The 25,465-nt window shown below is 34.5% G+C and overlaps 1 long non-coding RNA gene across 1 annotated transcript in view; it reads right to left on the bottom strand.

Annotated features, from left to right (window-relative positions):
- Window positions 1-1,919: 1,919 nt before the first annotated feature.
- LOC136032687 (uncharacterized) overlaps window positions 1,920-25,465 on the bottom strand; it is a 198,218-nt gene continuing 174,672 nt past the window's right edge. Inside the window, exon 2 of the long non-coding RNA XR_010618759.1 lies at window positions 1,920-2,326. This is a non-coding gene — a long non-coding RNA (uncharacterized LOC136032687). The remainder of the gene's footprint in view (window positions 2,327-25,465) is intronic.

Below are 25,465 nucleotides of genomic sequence, written 5' to 3'. Positions count from 1 at the left end.
AGCTGTTTTCTGTTGAAACACTGTACTCTTTTAAGCTCAGTATTTCTGACAATAAATTGTATACCGATCAAAGTCTTTCTACCTTGAGAAGATTTACGCTTCTTTAGGCTCACTGCAGTATTGTCATTTCTTTATTTCTTTGCCACGTCATCGTTTGGCTTGTTTAGGCTCAATCTCTGTTCTCAGACTTTAACCAAAAACAAAATCAAAGTGATTATAAAAACTCAAAACTACATAGAACAAAATGAGATTGATTGGTTTATAGTTGAATGATCTGAAATTGTAGCGACCCCTTTTTTTTGAAGGAATAGTGTAGAGTGGGGGCCTCTGCAAGGTATTTAGTGCGATGTCCTAAATTTTGCTTTGCCGTACTTCAACGCAGTCGTTATTACGACTAAGGCTATTTTATGTTAATCCAATGGTCTTCTAAACTTTTCCATCAAACAGTTCGTGGTAACGAACTGCAGTAAGGAGCGACCCGGCTCAATAGTAACCAAAACTCTAAAAAATGAAATTTTGATACCAATAGCTACATCAAAAGAATCACATTTTAATGCTGACTTTAAATATATAAGTTTCATCAAGTTTAGTCTTACCCATAAAAAGTTACGAGCCTGAGAATATTTGCCTTATTTTAGAAAATAGGAGGAAACACCCCCTAAAAATCCTAGAATCTTAACGAAAATCACATCATCAGATTCAGCGTATCAGAGAACCCTATTGTAGGTACTACAAAAATGTTGAATTTTGTATTTTTTGCCAGAAGGCAGATTACGGATGCGTGTTTATTTGTTTGGGTTGTTTTTTTTTTTTGTTTTTTTTTCCAGGGGTGATCGTATCGACCCGGTGGTCCTAGAATGTTCCGAGAGGAATCATTCTAACGGAAATGAAAAGCTCTAGTGCCCTTTTTAAGTGGAAAAAAAATTGGAGGGCACTTAGGCCCCCTCCCACGCTAATTATTTTCCCAAAGTCAACGGATCAAAATCCTGAGAATGCCATTTTATTCAGCGTAGTCGAAAAACTTATAACTATGTCTTTGGGGACAACTTACTCCCCCACAGTCCCCATGGGAGGGGCTACAAGTTACAAACTTTGACAGGTGCTTACATATAGTAATGGTTATTGGGAAGTGTACAGACGTTTTCAGGGGGATTTTTTGGTTGGGGGGAGGGGTTGAGAAGAGGGGGATATGTTGGGGGAACTTTCCATCGAGGAATTTGTAAACTTTGTATACTATGTAAAACTTGCGAATATACAAAATTCTTGGCTGTCCCATTGTCTGTGCATATAAATAGATTGCCAGGTTTACCGACTCTTGAACATGCAACATATAATTGTCCATGGGAAAAACAATCTGTATTCAGATCTATACCTCATTATTCTAATGATTACCCTTGAGCTTTGTTGATGGTGATTGCTAATCAAACATTCCCTGTGTCCCCGTCGTCATTTATATATCCCCCTGTGTCCCCTCGCGTCCCCGTTGTAGTTGTTTCCCTGTGTCCCGGTCGTCATTTGTGGCCCGGTGTCCCAGTCTGTAATTTCTCTTTGAGTGTCGCGGTCGTCATTTATATTCCCTGTGTCCCGGTCGTCATTTTTGTCTCGGTCGTCATTTGTGTTCCGGGGTCCCGGTCTGTAATATCTCTTTGAGTGTCCCGTTTGCCATTTATATTCCCTGTGTCCCGGTCGTAATTTGTGTCCCGGTGCTTTGTTGATGGTGATTTCTAATCGAACATTCCCTGTGTCCCCGTCGTTATTTATATTGTGTCCCCGTCGAATATACAACATTCTTCGCTGTCCCATTGTCTGTGCATATAAATAGCATTTATATTCCCTGTGTCCCGGTCGTCATTTGTGTCCTGGTGTCCCAGTTTGTAATTTCTCTTTGAGTGTCCCGGTCGTCATTTATATTCCCTGTGTCCCAGTGTCCCGGTCGTCATTTGTGTCCCGGTGTCCCGGTCTGTAATTTCTATTCAAACAATCCCTGTGTCTCAGTCGTCAATTATATATCCCGCCTGTGCCCCCGGCGTCCCCGTTGTAGTTGTGTCCCTGTGTCCCGGTCGTCATTTATATTCCCGGTTATATCCACGCTTTCTTTTCTTATTTTCTCTATCAGCAGCAAGTTTTTTGGCATAGACTCTTTGAGCAGCTTCATCGGCTGTTGCCATTGTAGGTTCTTCAGTCATTTTACAATTAAACATTTTTCCGTGAACGCATGTCTTAAATACCATTAATGACGTCACCGTCATATCAAAAATGACGACAACTAACTTCATGACGTCAGTCGACACAGAAACATGACGTCACCTGACAGACAGACACACAACTTATTTTTATATATATAGATATATATATATATATATATATATATATAACTTGCGAATAACTTGTGAATATACAACATTCTTCGCTATCCCATTGTCTGTGCATATAAATAGATTGCCAGGTTTACCGACTCTTGAACATGCAACATATAATTCTCAATGGGCAAAACAATCCGTATTCAGATTTATACCTCAAGATTCTAATGATTGCCCTTGAGCTTTGTTGATGGTGACTGCTAATCGAACATTCCCTGTGTCCCCGTCGTCATTATATATCCCCCTGTGCCCCCCGGCATCCCCGTTGTAGTTGTGTCCCTGTGTCCCAGTCGTCATTTATATTCTTTTTAGTTTTTTTTTTGGTTTTTACTTTTTTTAGTTTTTTTTCTTTTTTCTTCCCTGTGTCCTGGTCGTCATTTATATTCCCTGTGTCCCGGTGTCCCGGTCTGTATATACATTCGTTTTTGAATTGGTGTTTTTTCTCCTTTTTTCTTTTTGGTTTTCATCTTTTTTTTTAGTTTTTAGATTTTTTTTTCTGTTTTCTTTTTAGTTGTTTTGTAGTTTTTACCTTTTTAGTTTTTTTTTTAGTTTTGTTTTTCTCCTTAATTTTTCAGTTCTTTTCCTTTTTTTCTTTATTTTCTTTTTTATTTTTTTTTATTTTTTTATTAGTTTTTAGTTTTTTTTGTAGTTTTTACCTTGTTTTAGTTTTTTAGTTTTTTCTTTTTATTTTTTTTGTAGTTTCTCAGACCTAGTTTTTGCCTTTTTTTAGTTTTTTTAGTTTTTTAGCTTTTTTATTTTTTTTATTAGTTTTTATTTTTTTTGTAGTTTTTGCCTTTTTTTAGTTTTTTCAGTTTTCAGTTTTGTCACCTGATCCAGTTTTTTCAGGTGACGTCACCTGATCCACAGATCCACACACAGACAACTTATTTTTATATATATAGATATATATATCTATCTATATAAAAATAAGTTGTCTGTCTGTGGATCTGTGGATCAGGTGACGTCATGTTTCTGTGTCGGCTGACGTCATGTTTTCGACTGACGAAATTACAGACCGGGACATCGGGACACAAATGACGACCGGGACACCGGCACAAAGGGAATATAAATGACGACCGGGACACAAGGAATGTTCGATTAGCAATCACCATCAACAAAGCACCGGGACACAAATGACGACCGGGAAACAGGGAGTATAAATGATGACCAGGACATAAGTAAAAAAAATTAAAAACTAAAAAAAAGGTAAAAACTACAAAAAAACTAAAAAGAAAAAAAAACTAAAACTAATAAAAAACTAAAAAAGCTAAAAAGCTAAAAAAAAACTAAAAAAGAAAATAGAAGGAAAACGGAAAAAAAATGAAAAATAAAGGAGAAAAACAAAACTAAAAAAAAAGAAAAAAAAACTAAAAAAAGGTAAAAAACTAAAACCTAAAAAAAGACCAATTCAAAAACGAATGTATATACAGACCGGGACACAAATGACGACCGGGACACAGGGAATATTAATGACAACCAGGACACTCAAAGAGAAATTACAGACCGGGACACAGGAACACAAATGACGACCGAGACAAAAATGACGACCGGGACACCGCGACACAGGGAATATAAATTACGACCGCGACACTCAAAGAGAAATTACAAACTGGGACACCGGGACACAAATGACGACCGGGACACAGGGAAACAACAACAACGGGGACGCCGGGGGGCACAGGGGGATATATAAATGACGACAGGGACACAGGGAATGTTCGATTAGCAATCACCATCAACAAAGCTCAAGGGCAATCATAAGAATAATGAGGTATAGATCTGAACTCAGATTGTTTTTCCCATGGACAATTATATGTTGCATGTTCAAGAGTCGGTAAACCTGACAATCTTTTTATATGCACAGACAATGGGACAGCCAAGAATGTTGTACATTCGCAAGTTTTACATAGTTAAAAATATATATATATATATCTATCTATATTCACAGGTGGGACACAGGGACGCAACTACAATGGCGCGTAACTAATATGGCGCGTAACGACTTGCGCGCGCGGGGGGGCTTGGGGGGGGGGCGCGAAGCGCCCCCACCAGCTAGGTGTTGGTGGGTTTGCCCTTTTACTTTGAAAGTAGACATAAATTGATCTGGATTTTCGATTTGGGCTCCAAATGACGTCATTTGGAAACATGAGTTGTATTGTCTGATTTTTGACAAAAAACGCTTAGATTCTGACGTAGTTCCAGTAAGGAAAGTCTTCAATGGCTCTGGTGGTGCAGCCAATAGAGGAAGTTTAACTTTTCCTGAGGCGCAACACATTCCCATTGTTTCACCATTGAATTTCAAGGCCTTGCAATAGGGACAAATTTTAGACATTGTCCCGATTTGAACACATCTACTCAAGCTATAATCATCGACTGGGTTGTACCTGAATGCCAGGCGATAACTTTCAGATTGCTCTGATTCCTCGGCACGCTTTCTTTTCTTACTTTCTCTATCAGCCTCAAGCCTGTTTCCCTGCTGTTCTTTTGATTCCAGTAGAATTTCAGGACGTATACAACTACCTGCTGATTTCTGTAATTTAGTGACGTCCAAAAATGAATTGATTGAAAAAGTATTTCCGAATATTCTAAAAAATTATAAAAATAATAAATGGCTAAGTGAAAGAGCGATTCTCGCACCCAAAAATATAGACGTCCACGAAATCAACAATATTGTTTTGACCAAGATTCAAGACCAGGCAGTCCTTTACAAGTCAGTCGACACAGTTTTGGAACCAAATGAAGCGGTTAATTATCCATCTGAATTTTTAAATTCCATAGATCTTTCAGGGTTTCCACCACACGTGCTACAACTAAAAATAGGCGGACCAATAATACTTTTAAGAAATATAAACCCACCAAAGCTTTGCAATGGCACTCGACTTGCCGTAAAAAAAAACAATGGAAAACCTAATAGAGGCCACAATCTTGACAGGGCCTTTTGAGGGTGAGGCTGTTCTTATTCCTCGCATTCCCATGATTCCAACGGATCTGCCTTTTCAATTTAAAAGATTGCAATTCCCAATTCGATTAGCATTTGCAATCACCATTAACAAAGCTCAAGGTCAATCATTAGAAAAATGTGGTATTGATCTTAATACTGATTGTTTTTCCCATGGACAATTGTACGTTGCATGTTCGAGGGTCGGTAAACCTGACAATCTATTTATATGCAGCGACAATTGGACAGCGAAGAATGTTGTATATTCGCAAGTTTTATGCAGTTAATTTGTATTTTGGAACCAAATGAAGCGGTTAATTATCCATCTGAATTTTTAAATTCCATAGATCCTTCAGGGTTTCCACCACACGTGCTACAACTAAAAATAGGCGTACCAATAATACTTTTAAGAAATATCAACCCACCAAAGCTTTGCAATGGCACGCGACTTGCCGTAAAAAAAACAATGGAAAACCTAATAGAGGCCACAATCTTGACAGGGCCTTATGAGGGTGAGGCTGTTCTTATTCCTCGCATTCCCATGATTCCAACGGATCTGCTTTTTCAATTTAAAAGATTGCAATTCCCAATTCGATTAGCATTTGCAACCACCATCAACAAAGCTCAAGGGCAATCACTAGAAAAATGCGGTATAGATCTTAATACAGATTGCTTTACCAATGTACAATTGTATGTTGCATCTTTGAGGGTCGGTAAACCTGACAATGTATTTATACGCACAGACAATGGGGCAGCGAAGACTGTTGTATATTCACAAGTTTTACGTAGTTAATTTGTATTGTATCTATCTATCTATCTATCTATATAAAAACGAGTTGTGTGTATGCATGTTTGTTTGTTTGTAAAAAGAGCGTTTGCATATGACGTCATTATTAGTACATACGGCTTTGTATATGGACAGACAATGGGAAAGCCAAGAATGTTGTATATTCGCCATTTTTACGTAGTTTGAAACACATATATAAATCTATCTATATTCACAGGTGGGACACAGGGACACAACTACAATGGCGCGTAACTAATATGGCGCGTAACGACTTACGCGCGCGGGGGGGCTTGGGGGGGCGCGAAGCGCCCCCCCAACACCTAGTATATATATATATATATATATATATATATATATATATATATATATATATATATATATATATATATATATATATATATATATATATATATATATATATATATATATATATATATATATATATTATATATATATATATATTATATATATATATATATACTAGCTGTTGGGGTGGCGCTTCGCGCCACCCCAACACCTAGTTGGTGGGGGCGCTTCGCGCCCCCCCCAAGCCCCCCCGCGCGCGTAAGTCGTTACGCGCCATAATAGTTACGCGCCATTGTAGTTGTGTCCCTATGTCCCACCTGTGAATATAGATATATATATATATATATATATATATATATATATATATATATATATATATATATATATATATATATATATATATGGTTTTAACTACGTAAAACTTGCGAATATACAACATTCTTTGCTGTCCCATTGTCTTTGCATATAAATAGATTGTCAGGTTTACCGACTCTTGAACATGCAACATATAATGGTCCATGGGAAAACAATCTGTATTCAGATCTATACCTCATGATTCTAATGATTGCCCTTGAGCTTTGTTGATGGTGATTGCTAATCGACCATTCCCTGTCCCGGTGTCCCGGTCGTCATTTATATCCCCCTGTTTCCCCCGGTGTCCCCGTTGTAGTTGTGTCCCTGTGTCCCGGTCGTCATTTATATTCCCTGTGTCCCGGTCGTCATTTGTATCCCGGTGTCCCGGTCTGTATATACATTCGTTTTTTAGTTTTGTTTTTCTCCTTTATTTTTTTCCTTTTTTTTCTTTTTTAGCTTATTTAGATTTTTAGATTTTTTAGTTTTTTTATTAGTTTTTAGTTTTTTTTTCTTTTTAGTTTTTTTGTCCCGGTCGTCATTTATATCCCCCTGTTTCCCCCGGTGTCCCCGTTGTAGTTGTATCCCTGTGTCCCGGTCGTCATTTATATTCCCTGTGTCCCGGTCGTCATTTGTATCCCGGTGTACCGGTCTGTATATACATTCGTTTTTTAGTTTTGTTTTTCTCCTTTATTTTTTTCCTTTTTTTTTTCTTTTTTAGTTTATTTAGATTTTTAGATTTTTTAGTTTTTTTATTAGTTTTTAGTTTTTTTTCTTTTTAGTTTTTTTGTAGTTTTTACCTTCTTTTTAGTTTTGTTAGTTTTTTTTTACTTATGTCCTGGTCGTTATTTATACTCCCTGTGTCCCGGTGCTTTGTTGATTGCTAATCGAACATTCCTTTTGTCCTGGTCGCTTTCTCTTTGAGTGTCGTCATTTATTTTTTTCTTTTTTAGTTCTTTTAGTTTTTACCTTTTTTAGTTTTTTTTAGTTTTTTAGATGAAATTTTTTTTTAGTTTTTTCCTTTTTTTTTTAGTTCTTTATTGGTTTTTACCTTTATTTTAGCTTATTTTTCAGTTTTTTCCTTTTTTTTTAGTTTTTTTTTATTTTTTATTTTTTTTAGTTTTTTACCTTTTTTTAGTTTTTTTAGTTTTTTTAGTTTTTTAGCTTTTTTACTTTTTTTATTAGTTTTTAGTTTTTTTGTAGTTTTTGCCTTTTTTTAGTTTTTTCAGTTTTTTTTTAGTTTTTTATTGGTTTTTACCTTTATTTTAGCTTATTTTTCAGTTTTTTCCTTTTTTTAGTTTTTTTTAGTTTTTAGTTTTTTTAGTTTTTTACCTTTTTTAGTTTTTTTAGTTTTTTTAGTTTTTTAGCTTTTTTATTTTTTTTATTAGTTTTTAGTTTTTTTTGTAGTTTTTGCCTTTTTTTTAGTTTTTTAGCTTTTTTATTAGTTTTTAGTTTTTTTTGTAGTTTTTGCCTTTTTTTATGGCACTTGGTATTAACCAAGTGACATATAGCAGTCGCCAATTCTGTCTGTCTGTCTGTCGGTCTGTCGGTCTGTCCCGGTTTTGCTACTTTAGGCACTTCCAGGTAAGCTAGGACGATGAAATTTGGCAAGCGTATCAGAAACCGGACCAGATTAAATTAGAAATAGTCGTTTTCCCGATTTGACCATCTGGGGGGGAGTGGGGGCCCGGTTAATTCGCAAAAAATAGAAAAAATTAAGTATTTTCAACTTATCAGCGGGTGATTGGATCTTAATGAAATTTGATGTTTGGAATGATATTGTGTCTCAGAGCTCTTATTTTAAATCCCGACTGGGTCTGATGACATTGGGGGGAGTTGGAGGGGGGAAACCTAAAATCTTGGAAAACACTTAGAGTAGAGGGATCGGGATGAAACTTGATGGGAAAAATAAGCGCAAGTCCCAGATACATGATTGACATAATCGGAACTTATTTGTTCTCTTTGGGGTAGTTGGGGGGGGGGGGAGTAAGTCTTAAAAATTAGAAAAATGAGGTATTTTCAACTTACGAACGGGTGATCGGACCTCAATGAAATTTGATGTTTAGAAGGATATCGTGTCTTAGAGCTCTTATTTTAAATCTCGACCAGATCTGGCGATGGGGGCGGGGAGTTGGGAGGGGGAACCTAAAACTTGGAAAACACTTAGAGTGGAGGGATCGGGATGAAACATGGTGGGAAAAATAAACACAAGTCCTAGATATATGATTGACATAAACGGAACGGATCCGCTCTCTTTTGGGTAGTTGGGGGGGGGGGGTTAATTCTGAAAAATTAGAAAAATGAGGTATTTTTAACTTACGAACGGGTGATTGGATCTCCATGAAATTTGATTTTTAGAAGGATATCGTGGCTCAAAGCTCTTATTTTAAATCCTGACCGGATCTGGTGACATTGGGGGAAGTTTGGGGTGGGGAGACCTAAAATGATGGGAAACGCTTAGATTGGAGGGATTGGGATGAAACTTGGTTGGAAAAATAAGCAAAAGTCTTGCATACGTAATTTACATAATTGGAACGGATCCGCTCAATTGCGGGGGGGGGGGGTAATTCTGAAAAATAAGAAAAATAACGTATTTTTAACTTACGAAGGAGTGATCGGATCTTCATGAAACTTCATATTTAGATTGACCTCGTAACTCTGATATCTTATTTTAAATCTCAACCGGATCAAACGTAATTGGGGGGGGGCAGTTGGGGGGACCGGAAATCTTAGAAAATACTTAAAGCGGTGAGATCAGGATGAAACTGGATGGGAAGAATAGAAACCTGTCTAAGATACGTGACTGATATAACTGGACCGGATCTGCTCTCTTTGGTGGAATTGGGAGGGGGGAGGTAATTTTGAAAATTGAGGTATTTGTAACTTACGAAAGGGTGACCAGATCTTAATGAAATTTGATATTTAGAAGGATCTTGTGCTATAAAGTTTAACTTTAGGTTCTGACCTTCTCACAAGTGCCAAATGAGCTCTTGGCTCTTGGCTCTTCCGACCTCGTACCATATGAGCTCTCGGCTCTTCCGACCTCGTCCAAATGAGCTCTTGGCTCTTGGCTCTTCCGACCTCGTACCATATGAGCTCTCGGCTCTTCCGACCTCGTCACAAGTGCCATATGAGCTCTTAGCTCTTGTTAATTTTTTTAGTTTTTTAGCTTTTTTATTTTTTTTATTAGTTTTTAGTTTTTTTTTGTAGTTTTTGCCTTTTTTTAGTTTTTTCAGTTTTGACGTCACCTGATCCAGTTTTTTCAGGTGACGTCACCTGATCCACGATCCACAGATCCACAGACAACTTATTTTTATATATATAGATAGTTTTTTTTTTTTACTTATGTCCTGGTCGTCATTTATACTCCCTGTGTCCCGGTGCTTTGTTGATTGCTAATCGAACATTCCTTTTGTCCTGGTCGCTTTCTCTTTGAGTGTCGTCATTTATTTTTTTCTTTTTTAGTTCTTTTAGTTTTTACCTTTTTTAGTTTTTTTTAGTTTTTTAGATGAAAATTTTTTTTAGTTTTTTCCTTTTTTTCTTTTTAGTTTTTTATTGGTTTTTACCTTTATTTTAGCTTATTTTTCAGTTTTTTCCTTTTTTTTAGTTTTTTTTTATTTTTTATTTTTTTAGTTTTTTACCTTTTTTAGTTTTTTAAGTTTTTTTAGTTTTTTAGCTTTTTTACTTTTTTTATTAGTTTTTAGTTTTTTTGTAGTTTTTGCCTTTTTTTAGTTTTTTCAGTTTTTTTTTTAGTTTTTTATTGGTTTTTACCTTTATTTTAGCTTATTTTTCAGTTTTTTCCTTTTTTTTTAGTTTTTTTTAGTTTTTAGTTTTTTTAGTTTTTTACCTTTTTTTAGTTTTTTTAGTTTTTTTAGTTTTTTAGCTTTTTTAATTTTTTTATTAGTTTTTAGTTTTTTTTGTAGTTTTTGCCTTTTTTTAGTTTTTTTAGTTTTTTAGCTTTTTTATTAGTTTTTAGTTTTTTTTGTAGTTTTTGCCTTTTTTTAGTTTTTTTAGTTTTTTAGCTTTTTTATTTTTTTTATTAGTTTTTAGTTTTTTTTGTAGTTTTTGCCTTTTTTTAGTTTTTTCAGTTTTGACGTCACCTGATCCAGTTTTTTCAGGTGACGTCACCTGATCCATCCACAGATCCACACACAGACAACTTATTTTTATATATATAGATATAATCTGGCGTAACGGACAGACAACTTATTTATATATATATAGATATATATATATATACATATATATATATATATATATATATATATATATATATATATATATATATATATATATATATATATATATATATATATATATATATATATATATATATATATAAATTCACAGGTGGGACACAGGGACACCACAACTACAATGGCGCGTAACTAATATGGCACGTAACGACTTACGCGTGGGGGCTTGGGGGGCGCGAAGCGCCCCCTCCAACTAGGTGTTGGGGTGACGCGAAGCGCCACCCAAACAGCTAGTATATATATCAAGGTTCCTCCATACGTAGATTCGGTTACGTTTTGGCGCTGGTCTTTTTTTAATCTCTTTTCTTTATATGTCTCTTATCTCCAAACTATTGACGTCTATTTTCTTTTCTAGATCGTAACTAATTCTATCGAAGCCTCGTATACTGTTGCCGTTTTTTGTGTAATGGCGTTCATTTTTACATAGAAAGTTGCTGCAAACGATCAGGTCTCTTGTAATTTTAAAGTTTAAAGAAAAATCAAGGGTTTTCAACCTTGAATTCACTAGACTCTTATTCAATTGTTTCATATTCTTCTTTCTGTTTACTTTTCACATTTTGAAAGAAATGCAGCCCTTTACATATTTTGAAGTCAATTCGCTTTTTTGCTCATCAATTGCTATACGAATTTACTGCTCATCCAAAATCTTCTGCTCCTTGCACGACTTCTACTCTTCAGCAAAGAACCACATCCTGTTTGATTTTGAACTATAGAAGATCATCAGGGGAAATATAAATTTTCATGCAACGCACATAAAGATTTGGAATATAAAAATTGCCACATTGGAAATATTTGGCAATCATGACGGTTGTGAACTGAGCAGGGTCCATGTGCCTCAAAGTCATTTTATACATCCAAGTCCTTTGGAGGTCCTCAGCAACATTTGTAAGTCCAATTCCACTAAACGTATTTTAAATTTGAGAATAAGTACGTAAGTTCTGTATCAGAATGTATGAGTCAATGGATTAAATACACCATTGTTCTTTTTTTCGTTTATTTCCGAAACAATTTTTATGTTAGGTATTTTTTAGAGGACGCTCACTGGTAATTAAAAGGAAAAGTAGAATATAGTCAAAAAATTTTAAATATTGTTTTCAATATGGAATTTACGTTTTGATATTCTATATACAAATTTATTAGTTTATGCATATATATAAATAATGGATTTCACCCAACACTAAATCTTTGTAGAAAACTAGGAGTATACTGCTACTTCCTCTTAAATTTTACCAAGATACAATTGAAAGAGGGTATTCTTAAAAGTTTTTTTTTCGTCAAACAAGAAAGGCGATTTAACAACCAAGAATAAGCGTAATATAAACAAACAAGTGTAATATCAATAATGAGCTTTGCCAAATAGTAGCAAAGAATTGAATTGTCATGAATGGGAATGTTAGTTTTTATTTATTGTCTTTTCCTTCATCTTCCTGCAGGATTCGGCGTTTTATGCCTCACCGGACATCTGAAGTTCATATGTTACTTGGAAACCGTCCTGTCCCAAGCTACAGTTAGCTTAAGCTACAAGTTACAGTTAGCTAACTTAGAGTTGTTTAATTTAGCAATGACGGTAGCATTAGAAGTAGTGCGCACATTATGCCTTTTGGTCAGATGACCTTCACCTTTAAGCATTCTCTGAAAGTTCCAACTTAACACCCAAGTTAATTCTGAAAATATGCTCTTTGACAATGTGCATCTACTTGCCGTCTTTTGATTTAGTTTAGATTCCCTCTCAATATTGTAAATGGATTAATGGGGAAGTAGTAATCATGGTAGTGGAAAGAGCATTGATAGTAGGCAAATATTGCCTTTTTTTATCATCTACCTTATTATTTCCTTAAAGTTTGAAATTAATACACCCAGTCATTCATGAATTATACCGTTTTGAAAATCCGTATACACATAACGTGTGTTGATTTAGTTCAACATTTCCCACATAATAATGATAAAAAATAATGGTATATATATATATATATATATATATATATATATATATATATATATATATATATATATATATATATATATATATTTATATATATATATATATATATATATATATATATATATATATATATATATATATATATATATATATATCTGTGGAGTATAAATGACGACACAGGGAGTATAAATGACGACCAGGACATAAGTAAAAAAAAGCTAAAAAAAACTAAAAAAAGGTAAAAACTACAAAAAAACTAAAAAGAAAAAAAAACTAAAAACTAATAAAAAAAATTAAAAAAACTAAAAAAGAAAAAAAATAAAAAAAGGAAAAAAAAATGAAAAATAAAGGAGAAAAACAAAACTAAAAAAAATAAAAAGAAAAAAAAATAAAAAGAAAAAAGAAAAAAAACTAAAAAAACTAAAAAAAAGTAAAAACCAAAAAAAAAATAAAAAGAATAAAAGGGGAAAAATACAAAAATTTAATAAAAAAGCCGAAAAACTAAAAAAACTAAAGAAACTAAAAAAATGAAAAAAACTTAAAAAACTAAAAACTAAAAAAAAAAGAAAAAAAAGGAAAAAACTGAAAAATAGAAGAGAAAAAGAAAACTAATAAAATTAAGAATAAAAATAAAAAAAATAAAAAAGATAAAAACTAAAAAAAAAGTAAAAAGAAAAAACGAAAAAAAACTAAAAAAGCTAAAAAAAAACAATAAAAAACTAAAAAGAAAAAAAGGTAAAAAACTAAAAAAAATTTTCATCTAAAAAACTAAAAAAAACTAAAAAAGGTAAAAACTAAAAGAACTAAAAAAGAAAAAAAAACTAAAAAAAGGAAAAAAACTGAAAAATAAAGGAGAAAAAGAAAACTAAAAAATATAAATAAAAATAAAAAAACTAAAAAGATAAAAACTTCAAAAAAACACTAAAAAGAAAAAAGAAAAAAACTAAAAAACCTAAAAAAAGGTCAATACCAATAAAAAAAAAACTAAAAGGAAAAAAAGGGAAAAAATAAAAAATTTATTTCATCATATACCAATTCAAAAACGAATGTATACCGGGATGACGACCGGAAAACAGGGAATATAAATTACACAACTACAACGGGGACGCCGGGGGCACAGGGGGATATAAATGACGACCGGGACACCGGGACACAAGGAATATAAATGACGCCCGGGACGCTCAAAGAGAAATCACAGACTGGGACACCGGGACACAAATGACGACCGGGACACAGGGAATATAAATGACGACCGGGACACAGGGACATAACTACAAAGGGGACGCCGGGGTGCACAGGGGGATATATAAATGACGATGGCGACTCAGGGAATGGTCGATTAGCAATCAATTCAACAAGGCTCAAGGGCAATCATTAGAATCATGAGGTATAGATCTGAATACGGATTGTTTTCCCATGGACCATTATATGTTGCATGTTCAAGAGTCGGTTAACCTGACAATCTATTTATATGCACAGACAATGGGACAGCAAAGAATGTTGTATATTCGCAAGTTTTACGTAGTTAAAAACATATATATATATACATATATATATATATATATATATATATATATATATATATATATATATATATATATATATATATCTATCTATATTCACAGGTGGGACATAGGGACACAACTACAATGGCGCGTAACTAATATGGCGCGTAACGACTTACGCGCGCGGGGGGGCTTGGGGGGTTGCGCGAAGCGCCCCCACCAACTAGGTGCTGGGGTGGCGCGAAGCGCCACCCCAACAGCTAGTATATATATAAAAATAAGTTGTCTGTCTGTGGATCTGTGGATCAGGTGACGTCATGTTTCTGTGTCGGCTGACGTCATGAAATTAGTTGTCGTCATTTTTGTTATGACGATGCTTAGTATATTGTAAAACACATTAATTTGGTTAATAATATACCATTTAAAACACCAAAATGAACATGCTGGAGTAGTCACTCGGTGAGAGAGGGTGTCAGAACGGAGAATGAAGGTCCCAGGTTCAAATCCTGGTTAGGCTAAAAAAGGTAAAAAACTAAACACTAAAAAAAAACTGAAAAATCTAAAAAAAAGGCAAAAACTACAAAAAAAACTAAAAACTAATAAAAAAAATAAAAAAGCTAAAAAACTAAAAAAACTAAAAAAACTAAAAAAACTAAAAACTAAAAAAAAACTAAAAAAAAGGAAAAAACTGAAAAAAAATTTCATCTAAAAAACTAAAAAAAAACTAAAAAAGGTAAAAACTAAAAGAACTAAAAAAGAAAAAAATTAATGACGACACTCAAAGAGAAAGCGACCAGGACAAAAGGAATGTTCGATTAGCAATCAACAAAGCACTGGGACACAGGGAGTATAAATGACGACCAGGACATAAGTAAAAAAAAACTAACAAAACTAAAAAGAAGGTAAAAACTACAAAAAAACTAAAAAGAAAAAAAAACTAAAAACTAATAAAAAAACTAAAAAATCTAAATAAACTAAAAAAGAAAAAAAAAGAAAAAAAAATAAAGGAGAAAAACAAAACTAAAAAACGAATGTATATACAAACCGGGACACCGGGATACAAATGACGACCGGGACACAGGGAATATAAATGACGACCGGGACACAGGGACACAACTACAACGGGGATGCCGGGGGGCACAGGGGGATATAAATGACAACCGGGACACCGGGACAGGGAATGGTCGATTAGCAATCACCATCAACAAAGCTCAAGGGCAATCATTAGAATCATGAAGTATAGATCTGAATACGGATTGTTTTCCCATGGACCATTATATGTTGCATGTTCAAGAGTCGGTAAACCTGACAATCTATTTATATGCACAGACAATGGGACAGCAAAGAATGTTGTATATTCGCAAGTTTTACGTAGTTAAAGACATATATATATATATATATATATATATATATATATATATATATATATATATATATATATATATATATATATATATATATATATATATATATATATATATATATATATATATATATATATATATATATATATATATATATATATATATATATATCTATATTCACAGGTGGGACATAGGGACACAACTACAATGGCGCGTAACTAATATGGCGCGTAACGACTTACGCGCGCGGGGGGGCTTGGGGAGGGCGAGAAGCACCCCCACCAACTAGGTGTTGGGGTGGCACGAAGCGCCACCCCAACAGCTAGTATATATATATATATATATATATATATATATATATATATAGTTGGTGGGGGCACTTCGTGCCCCCCAAGCCCCCCCCGCGCACGTAAGTCGTTACGTGCCATTGTAGTTGTGTCCCTGTGTCCCACCTGTGAATATATATATATATATATATATATATATATATATATATATATATATATATATATATATATATATATATATATATATATATATATATATATATATATATTTAACTACGTAAAACTTGCGAATATACAACATTCTTGGCTGTCCCATTGTCTGTGCATACAAATAGATTGTCAGGTTTACCGACTCTTGAACATGCAACATATAATTGTCCATGGGAAAAACAATCTGTATTCAGATCTATACCTCATTATTCTAATGATTGCCCTTGGGCTTTGTTGATGGTGATTGCTAATCGAACATTCCCTGTGTCCCCGTCGTCATTTATATATCCCCCTGTGCCCCCCGGCGTCCCTGTTGTTGTTGTTGTTTCCCAGTGTCCCAGTCGTCATTTGTGTCCCAGTGTCCCAGTCTGTAATTTCTCTTTGAGTGTCACGGTCGTCATTTATATTCCCCGTGTCACGGTGTCCCGGTCGTCATTTTTGTCCCGGTCGTCATTTGTGTCCCGGTGTCCCGGTCTGTAATTTCTCTTTGAGTGTCCTGGTCGTCATTTATATTCCCTGTGTCCTGGTCGTCATTTGTGTCCCGGTGCTTTGTTGATGGTGATTGCTAATCGAACATTCCTTGTGTCCCGGTTGCTTTCTATTTGAGTGTCCCGCTCGTCATTTATATTCCCTATATCCCGGTTGTCATTCGTGTCCCGATCTGTAATTTCGTCAGTCAACAAACATGACGTCAGTCGACACACAAACATGACGTCACTCGCCACACACACAGAAAACTTATATATATATATATATATATATATATATATATATATATATATATATATATATATATATATATATATATATATACTAGCTAATGGGGTGGCGCTTCGTGCCACCCCAACACCTAGTTGGTGGGGCACTTCGCGCCCCCCAAGCCCCCCCGCGCGCGTAAGTCGTTTCGCGCCATATTAGTTACGCGCCATTGTAGTTGTGTCCCTGTGTCCCACCTGTGAATATAGATAGATTTATATATGTGTTTCAAACTACGTAAAAATTGCGATTATACAACATTCTTTGCTTTCCCATTGTCTGTCCATATACAAAGCCGTATGTACTATTAATGACGTCATATGCAAACGCTCTTTTTACAAACAAACAAACATGCATACACACAACTCGTTTTTATATAGATAGATAGATAGATAGATACAATACAAATTAACTACGTAAAACTTGTGAATATACAACAGTCTTCGCTGTCCCATTGTCTGTGCGTATAAATAGATTGTCAGGTTTACCGACCCTCAAAGATGCAACACACAATTGTACATTGGTAAAGCAATCTGTATTAAGATCTATACCGCATTTTTCTATTGATTGCCCTTGAGCTTTGTTGATGGTGGTTGCAAATGCTAATCGAATTGGGAATTGCAATCTTTTAAATTGAAAAAGCAGATCCGTTGGAATCATGGGAATGCGAGGAATAAGAACAGCCTCACCCTCATAAGGCCCTGTCAAGATTGTGGCCTCTATTAGGTTTTCCATTGTTTTTTTTACGGCAAATCACGTGCCATTGCAAAGCTTTGGTGGGTTGATATTTCTTAAAAGTATTATTGGTACGCCTATTTTTAGTTGTAGCACGTGTGGTGGAAACCCTGAAGGATCTATGGAATTTAAAAATTCAGATGGATAATTAACCGCTTCATTTGGTTCCAAAATACAAATTAACTGCGTAAAACTTGCGAATATACAACATTCTTCGCTGTCCAATTGTCGCTGCATATAAAAGATTGTCAGGTTTACCGACCCTCGAACATGCAACGTACAATTGTCCATGGGAAAAACAATCAGTATTAAGATCTATACCACATTTTTCTAATGATTGACCTTGAGCTTTGTTAATGGTGATTGCAAATGCTAATCGAATTGGGAATTGCAATTTTTTAAATTGAAAAGGCAGATCCGTTGGAATCATGGGAATGCGAGGAATAAGAACAGCCTCACCCTCAAAAGGCCCTGTCAAGATTGTGGCCTCTATTAGGTTTTCCATTGTTTTTTTTTTACGGCAAGTCGAGTGCCATTGCAAAGCTTTGGTGGGTTTATATTTCTTAAAAGTATTATTGGTACGCCTATTTTTAGTTGTAGCACGTGTGGTGGAAACCCTGAAGGATCTATGGAATTTAAAAATTCAGATGGATAATTAACCGCTTCATTTGGTTCCAAAATACAAATTAACTGCGTAAAACTTGCGAATATACAACATTCTTCGCTGTCCAATTGTCGCTGCATATAAAAGATTGTCAGGTTTACCGACCCTCGAACATGCAACGTACAATTGTCCATGGGAAAAACAATCAGTATTAAGATCTATACCACATTTTTCTAATGATTGACCTTGAGCTTTGTTAATGGTGATTGCAAATGCTAATCGAATTGGAAATTGCAATTTTTTAAATTGAAAAGGCAGATCCGTTGGAATCATGGGAATGCGAGGAATAAGAACAGCCTCACCCTCAAAAGGCCCTGTCAAGATTGTGGCCTCTATTAGGTTTTCCATTGTTTTTTTTTACGGCAAGTCGAGTGCCATTGCAAAGCTTTGGTGGGTTTATATTTCTTAAAGGTATTATTGGTACGCCTATTTTTAGTTGTAGCACGTGTGGTGGAAACCCTGAAAGATCTATGGAATTTAAAAATTCAGATGGATAATTAACCGCTTCATTTGGTTCCAAAACTGTGTCGACTGACTTGTAAAGGACTGCCTGGTCTCGAATCTTGGTCAAAATAATATTGTTGATTTCGTGGACGTCTATATTTTGGGGTGCGAGAATAGCTCTTTCACTTAGCCATTTATTATTTTTATAATTTTTTAGAATATTGGGAAATACTTTTTCAATCAATTCATTTTTGGACGTCACTAAATTACAGAAATCAGCAGGTAGTTGTATACATCCTGAAATTGAGTCTACTGGGAGCTTTCCGTTTCCCATTGCCAGCAATTGATCTGAAAATGTTTGACCAGAGTCATCGTTTTGCAATCGGACACGCATATTTGTAGTTAATTTTAATGTTTTTACGTGTGCCCATAAATTAGAATTTTTCAGGCAAGCATTCATTTCGTCTGCAGGAGTTGATCTAGGTATTATAGGTAATGTTTGCCTGAAATCTCCCGCAAGCAATATTAATGTGCTGCCAAAGGGTTTAGACTTCCCTCGCAAATCTTTCAAGCATTGATCCAGAGCCTCGAGCGATTTTTTGTGTGCCATTGTGCACTCATCCCAAATAATAAGTTTGCATTGCTGCAATACTTTACCCATCCCAGTTGATTTGGAAATATTGCACGTGGGAGTTTCTGTAGAATGCAAGTTCAGAGGCAATTTCAAAGCGGAATGAGCAGTTCTTCCACCAGGCAGCAATGTTGCGGCTATTCCGGAAGACGCAATTGCCAACGCTATATCATTTTTTGATCGAATTGATGCCAGAATCAGTTTTATCACAAATGTTTTACCAGTACCTCCTGGCGCATCCAAAAAGAAAATTTCTCCAACGTTGTTATCGACACAATGCATTATCGTATCATAAATGTCTTTTTGTTCCGACGTTAACTTGGAAATGTTATTTTGTACATACAACAATAGATCACTCGTACTGTAACTTTGTTCACGATCCAATTCTACACATGTCGAAACAGCAGCGATACGGTTAGGTGAAGGCATTCCTAAATCCTGAAGAGGTTTGTTTGCCATACGTATGCACAAATCTTCTATAACAACTAAAGTGTAGTTATAAATTTCTGATGTAAAATCAAAAGTCATATCTGACGTCTCTAACTGTTTTCGATGGAGTATATCTTCGGACATTTTTGACTTATATTTTTCCCATAACTCTGTAGGAGCTGATGGAGAGCAAGTTGTTAAAATGATGCCAAACAATGCACGAATTTGACTTGGGGTTGACGTTTCGCACGCGTCATTGATGCAGTTATCCCAGTGTTGGTCATTCTCCAATAAATTCAAAGCTTGGCATGCACTACGGTAAGTGTCATGTATAGTACCATTTACAGTCCTCAAATACTCAAAGGATGTCGGACCGGGTACATTCACCAAAAGCAGGCGTAGAAAGAAGCATTCATGTTGATTGGGGTGAACGGTGTAGAGTCTTCCTATCGTGGTATCTTTGAAGATGGTAGGTTGGCCGTCGACTGACTTACCCTGTTTTCGCCGTTCAAATACTTTATTTTTAGTATTCCACGTGTAATACGAAGGCACTTCAGTATACAGCAGTTTTTTTGCAAAAGAATCATTTTTGCAAAGCGAAAAAAAAGCTGTTAATGTTGTATCCGGTGGATTCAGGACTCTTTGTTGCACGTTGGTTTCCGTGAAATAAACACGTTGACCATTCTGTAAATGTACCGCTAAGTGAACAACAGCTGGACTACGTTCATGTATCTGAAATGAAAGAATTCGCCAAACAGCTTCATTACTGCTTATGTATCTTCCAGCCTGATATTGTACGATTTCATCGAAATCTTTGATTTCGGGCTGCAAGCCAAAAACTGCCATGTCACTGCCTTTGTTGACGTATTTACATATGTATTTGATTGCCTTTACGGAGTTACAGTATTCAACGTTTATGTGTGCATTAAATGTTTTTGATAATCAACTAATTTCATGACGTCAGTCAACACAGAAACATGACGTCACCTGATCCACAGACAGACACACAGACAGACAACTTATTTTTATATATATAGATATCTATATATATATATATCTATCTATATATATATAAATAAGTTGTCTGTCTGTGTGTCTGTGTGTCAGGTGACGTCATGTTTCTGTGTCGGCTGACGTCATGAAATTAGTTGTCGTCATTTTTGTTATGACGATGCTTAGTATATTGTAAAACACATTAATTTGGTTAATAATATACCATTTAAAACACCAAAATGAACATGCTGGAGTAGTCACTCGGTGAGAGAGGGTGTCAGAACGGAGAATGAAGGTCCCAGGTTCAAATCCTGGTTAGGCTAAAAAAGGTAAAAAACTAAAAACTAAAAAAATAACTGAAAAAACTAAAAAAAGGCAAAAACTACAAAAAAACTAAAAACTAATGAAAAAAATAAAAAAGCTAAAAAACTAAAAAAACTAAAAAAACTAAAAACTAAAAAAAAACTTAAAAAAAGGAAAAAACTGAAAAATAGAAGAGAAAAAGAAAACTAATAAAATTAAGAATAAAAATAAAAAAAATAAAAAAGATAAAAACTAAAAAAAAAAGTAAAAAGAAAAAACGAAAAAAAACTAAAAAAGGTAAAAACCAATGAAAAACTAAAAAGAAAAAAAGGAAAAAAACTAAAAAAAATTTCATCTAAAAAACTAAAAAAAAACTAAAAAGGTAAAAACTAAAAGAACTAAAAAAGAAAAAAAAACCTAAAAAAAGGAAAAAACTGAAAAATAAAGGAGAAAAAGAAAACTAAAAAAATATAAATAAAAATAAAAAAACTAAAAAGATAAAAACTTCAAAAACAACTAAAAAGAAAAAAACTAAAAAACCTAAAAAAAAGGTCAAAACCAATAAAAAAACTAAAAGGAAAAAAAGGGAAAAAATTAAAAATTTATTTCATCATATACCAATTCAAAAACGAATGTATACCGGGATGACGACCGGGACACAGGGAATATAAATGACACAACTACAACGGGGACGCCGGGGGGCACAGGGGGATATAAATGACGACCGGGACACTCAAAGAGAAATCACAGACTGGGACACCGGGACACAAATGACGACCGGGACATAGGGACACAACTACAATGGCGCGTAACTAATATGGCGCGTAACGACTTACGCGCGCGGGGGGGCTTGGGGTTGGTGCGAAGCGCCCCCACCAACTAGGTGTTGGGGTGGCGCGAAGCGCCACCCCAACAGCTAGTATATATATATATTAAGAAAAAGAAACGAATTATTCCGCAATATAAATTACAAGATAAGATTGTATCACAAATCAGAGCTATATTGCATGCGATGAAAAGAAGCATTAGAATAAGTCTTACTTATTAACAACACAGATGGCTCAATTTAATGTTTAATCTCAGATTCTATATCTGGGGTTGAAATTTGTGCTATCTCCTACTTTATCTGTTTCAAAGTTAGTATCCAAACTACCACATTTATCTTATTGAGCGAGCAATAACGGTGTTCATGTAAATTTATTATTTTAGTAAATTTGCTAATTTTAGTTTGCTAGCTATGATGTTTTCTGACATATTGGATATAAGGTTTTTACTTCCTATTTAATTTTTTTTATGTACGACCAATCATTTACTGAAAACTGTCAAGCTCATTCTGCTTTATGAAAAAATGATTTAGACGGCTTCAGACCTAGGGAAATTTCGTTAATGGGTTTCACAACTCAATGGGTTTGAATTTCCTTGTAAATCTCCTTCATACGCACCTTAACAACCTGTTGATAACTTCGCTATTGTCATGAATTTTGGTAGAAAACTTTTGCATAATAATTAAAACTTTTTGTTGCTTTAATAGTCGTTCTTTCGCAAATTCCTCATTGAGAGTCATTCTTCCATTGAATAGGTGTTGATTGCAAGCCATGATGTGAGTTGGACTTTCAACTCTGGTATCCACATTGATTTGTTTATAAGTGACTTAAAATGAGGTCTTGGTAATTTCTGCATTAGACCACTCCGTAATATGCATGATCCTGTGGTAGCATGGTAGATAGATATTCTACTGGGCAATACTGGGTCATGGTTAAAGTCCAGCAACCGTAAAACAATGACACTTTTTTGAAGAATCGAAGTTTTATTCAGGTGAATCACAGATATTAGTACCAGTGTATCAAATAAAAAAGCCATTCCTCGCCGTCTATTCGTAAGAATCTGGGAAAACTTCAATACTGAGTAGAGATTATTAATCCTATTCATGCAAGTTTTGACTGTAATCACCTTGGGGAATAAACAGTAAAGTTATATTTGTTTGCAAAAACTTTGAAATAACGTCTTTAGCAGAACAAAGTATTTTGTCCAAGACCAGCAATTTTATCTTAAAAGGCAGGGGGGAGAATCAGTGATGTTTAGTATAAAGAAAAATGTCGAAGCAGCCATTTTTCAGAGACATCTTTAAGTAATTTTCATTCCCTATTCATCTAACTAAAACTTTGTGCCACCCTTTTCCCATCTATAGGTGCTATTTTACTTTCATAAACAATATACCAATTCGAAGTGGCTGGGTTCTCCTCCTTGTCCATACCTCGCATTTTACGCTAAAATTCGAAATTTGTTTCAAATCCTTAAGAATAACCCCTGAATAACAAAGGCAGTTTGGTTAGAATAAATAGCTCCTTTAAAAGGGCTAAAAAAATAGCGATAAGAGCTAGGTATTATGGGAGGCGAGCCCCCTAATATACGTAATAGTTTCTGTTCGTTGTAAATTTTAACGTTGCTCCTTAATTTCAATAGAAAAACCTTCCTTTCATTTATTTTTTTCCATGATTTTTTCTCTAATTAATTAAGTAGTTCCTAGTAAATTTTGCTGAATCCTTGATTAATAGTTGAATTAAATCAGCATTGCTACATAAGTGTATTCATATTGGCTGAAGGATCTTGATAAACTTGTTAGTGTAATATAACTGCTATTACTCGAAACATTAATTACTGCAATAACGGTTTCGTTGTTATAGATTGCTTCGTACTTATAAAATTCAGCAATTAAATGGTCATTTTTAAGCAAAAAATTCAATTATTGGCTATTGTGATTTCTTTCAAGCAATTACAATTTCGTTACTTTGATTTTTATTTGGATTACAAACATATCATAGTGTGTGCAAACAACTAAAAAGAGCAAAATTATCTGCAGAATTGATAATGGACTCGGGATATGACCAAATTATTTGATCATTTATCAAGTATCATTGATCAATTATCATTATAACATTTGTAAATTCTCGTTTTTTGGTATTGTCTCATTTGATAGTCCAGGTTGTTGATTTTCACCCAGTTTGAATTAATGTGTTTGGGATGTTTTCTTGGTTTTATCATGTTTGATTGTTCAGGTGGTTCTAAAAAATCATCATTTGTACTTTCATCGCCATCCTCTTTAATTTTGACACGTTTTTTATTCTCGCTGTCGCTTATATTCTAATCCCATTTTTATCTTCTTCCACTTCAAACAGTTTTTCAATGCTCTTTGCTTTAGCTGCCCTTATTGGTCGAGTGTTACATGATGGTCAGGGTTGTAGATTTGTTAATTGTTCAGGCGGTGGAACAAAAACTTCTTTTTCTTCCAACAAATTATCATTTTTAATACTTGTAAGTTTTAGTTTTTGGGTCTTGTCACATTTAATGGTCCAGGTTGTTGATTTTCATTTATTGTGAATTTAATACCAATGCCCTTTGCTTTTTCTTCCCTTGTTATTGGTCCTTTCAACTGTTCTGAACAAAATAGTTATCTCAAAATTTTGACTGAGTGACTTTGAGAAAAGGGGGGATTTGAAGGAGGGTTAGTTACCCTTCAATCTTTCTGGGAACTTAAAAAGTACGCTAGAACTTTATTTCCGGTCAAATGAGACCTTTTTCAATATTCTCTAATAAATGGACACACATCCGTGATATTTCTTCGGTTAAAATACAGAATTCGACATTTTTGCAGATGGGAGTTTGAAACTACTACAATTGAGTTCTCGGATACGCTGAATCTGGTGACGTAATTTTCTTATGGGTGTTTCCCTTTTTCAAAAATCAGGCAAATTTTCCCAGGCTTGTAGCTTATAATGGGTGACACTAAACATAATGAATATTTTGAATCATCATAACAATCCAATTCTCTTGATATATCTACTGACATCTTCGGAAATTTGTTTGATAAGATTTCGGTTACTATTGTACTGCGTCGCTCCTTACACACAGTTGGTTATCACGAACTATTCGACAGTTGAAAGATGGATTTTCTTTAAAATATGCTCAAGCATATCCGCATAAGACTATACAAATACACCATCAAAATAAATAAAAAACACTTGCTTTGGAGATTCTTGGCTGAAGAAATATTTTTTATGAATCCTGTTTGGCTTTTTTGAAAAAAAGGTTCTTATTTGTCCAATTAAGCGAACATAGTTTTTCACAAGTAGTTCTCCTCTAATGTATTGTCGTTGTAGTGGTTGGTATCTGCAACCTTGTAAATTGTGGTTAGTGTAGTTGCGTG

Source organism: Artemia franciscana, chromosome 1, assembly GCF_032884065.1.
Source record: "Artemia franciscana chromosome 1, ASM3288406v1, whole genome shotgun sequence".
NCBI lineage: Eukaryota > Metazoa > Arthropoda > Branchiopoda > Anostraca > Artemiidae > Artemia > Artemia franciscana.
This window is presented reverse-complemented; position numbering and strand designations above follow the sequence as displayed.